The 2,500-nt window shown below is 47.4% G+C and overlaps 1 protein-coding gene across 1 annotated transcript in view; it reads right to left on the bottom strand.

Moving 5' to 3' along the window:
* The window catches only part of si:ch73-211e3.1 (spidroin-2), a 99,610-nt gene that overhangs the window by 14,208 nt on the left and 82,902 nt on the right, over positions 1-2,500 (bottom strand). The gene's annotated exons all lie outside the window — the stretch shown is intronic.

Here is a 2,500-nt window from a genome sequence, read left to right as displayed (position 1 = left end):
ACACACCAGTGCTCATGTGCACGCACACACACACACACACACACACACACACACACACACACACACACTATCTACTCTAATGCACACAGACACATGCATACAATGCAGCATTTACACATCCAAACATTCTCAGGCTTCACTCTCCCCCCACACACACACATTTGCATACAAACTGTCATACCATCATGTACACACAGGCACACACTTTCTCTCACATACACAGGCCATATCTTGCCTCCTGTCGTCCAAGAGTTAAGAGTTAAGTATATGCAAGGGCAAATTATTAAACCGACAAAACTTCACACACTCTTTTTTTCCCCTCTCACACACACATTTCTCTCTCTCTCTCGTTCCCTCTCTCTCGCTCTCTCCCTCTCTCTCTCCCTCTCTCTCTCTCTCTCTGATCAGTCACCACGTCCTTCATGCAGGGGAGGCCAGAGTCGGCGAGTAAACAGCGCAGCGCCAAAACCCCTGGAACACGCGGCCATCTGAGCGCCGTGGTGCACCTCTGTTTAGCAACACAGGCATGCGCTCTCTTTGTTTTCGCTGAGCTCTGTTTACAAGGGGAGAGTGGGATGTTTGATTTCCATGAACTCTCTCTCTCTCTCTTTCTCCCCCTCTCTCTCTCTTTCTCTCTCTCTCTCTCTCTCTCTGGAGATCCTGATAGCTCTCCGTGGTCATGGGGGGTGGGGGGGGGGGGGGGGGGGGGTGCTCTATGTCGTATTGTGCCGCATACAGAACAGCCTGCTCAGGTCTCACTGCTCATATCAAACAATGGAGGGAACGAGAGAGAAAGAGAGAGAGAGAAATAGATGGAGGGAGGGAGAGAGAGGAAAAGAGAAAGGTAATGTGAGTTATAGACAGAGGTGCACTTTTTTTTCTGTAGCTAGTGTAAAAAGTGACAACCATTTCCCCCCCATCAAATGCAAATATTCCCAGACAGCCCAGACAGGAGAGACTGGCCCTTGTCCTCGTCCTTGAAGAGAGGACCCATCACCTGCCAGCGTGTGTTGTTGGCGGCTGGCTGCCTCCCTCTCTGGCCTGAGAGCGCTGGGCCTGAACTAATCCCTACACACTGTATATTATCCCTTGATGTTGACTCACCAACACCCCCTCAGCTTAATCTGTCTAACTGCATCACGACTGGCCTGTGAATACAGAGTTGCTGGACTCTAAAGGATTTTTCTTTGGAAGTCTTCCATTAGGACCTGCATCATTTGTTTTTAGTCGTTTTCAAGTATTTTAGTATTTTTTTCTGATTTAGAGAAATGTAAACACTTGATGAGAGGCAAAGATAAAATAAGATGATAGTGGGTGTGGCGGAGCAACGCCTATGTCATTGACTGACAATCGGTCGACCCGGGTTTGATTGGCACCATTGCGAGTGTGTCGCTTTGGAGTGGACTTCAACTACAAAATGTGTGTGTGTGTGTGTGTGTGTGTGTGTGCACAGTTGTATTTGCAGTCATACTGTAGAAGCGACCATGTAAATGTAAATGTTGAGTGAGTGATGTACTGAGTGAGTGAGAGGGAGAATGACAGAGGAGGGACAGAGGATGAGAGTGACGAGGAGAAAAGAGAAGAGAATCAACACACACATCCCGCCTCTTGAGATTTATCAAAGCCTCATTTCACCATCCATCTTGATTGGGGAGGCATTTACTACTTTTTTGTTCAGCGCAAGTGAAATATTTACCACTATTCTAGAGAATGTGTCCTTTTTCCCTCCCTTAAAGACTCATACTTCACCACACAGGCAGACAACTTCACAAGTCGTCATCACCTCAGACGGAGGAGTGTTACAGTAACATCTGATTTATTCATTCTCCGGGATTCAACTTGGAGAGGGGGATAAGGGGTGCGACAGAAAACGAGAGGAAGAAGTGAATGAAGCAGAAGGAGAGAAGGCTGGCTACCTCTTCATCAGTCTCTCTCTCTCTCTCTCCCCCTCTTTGTTCATCGTTCTCCCACCATCTCTGTTCTTTCGCTCTTTCATCAGCTAGATAGTGAACAGCTGTTTGGGAGAGAAGGGAGAGTGTCTTTCCTTTGTTGTTTTTAGCTGCTGTAACAGCAGAGCGAGAGGGAGCGAGAGAGAGGAGGAGAGAGAGAGAGAGAGAGAGAGAAAGGGGGAGGAGACAGGAAAAAAGAAAGAAAGAGACAGAGGGAGAGAGAGAAGGGAAAGAGGAGGTGGTGTGCTCTACATAGAGAAAAAAACTGATCCAATTATACAATTCCAAAAACACCAAAAGGCTGATATCCGACACCACACACATACGCAAACACACACATACACACACATACACACACACACACACACACACAAACACACACACACACACACACACAGACACATCAGTCTTGTGCATATTCATAGAGACAATGGATGCATATACCCGGTGTGTGTGTGTGTGTGTGTCAGGGGAGAGGTTGAGTAGGCTGAGTGCATTCTTTCAACATGGCAGGGGGTGTGGTGTGTGTGTGTGTGTGTGTGTGTGTGTAT

The sequence above is a fragment of the Sardina pilchardus genome, chromosome 16 (assembly GCF_963854185.1).
Source record: "Sardina pilchardus chromosome 16, fSarPil1.1, whole genome shotgun sequence".
In the NCBI taxonomy this organism is placed as follows: Eukaryota; Metazoa; Chordata; class Actinopteri; order Clupeiformes; family Clupeidae; genus Sardina; species Sardina pilchardus.
Note: the sequence above shows the minus strand (reverse complement) of the source record. Positions and strands in the feature narration are given on the sequence as shown.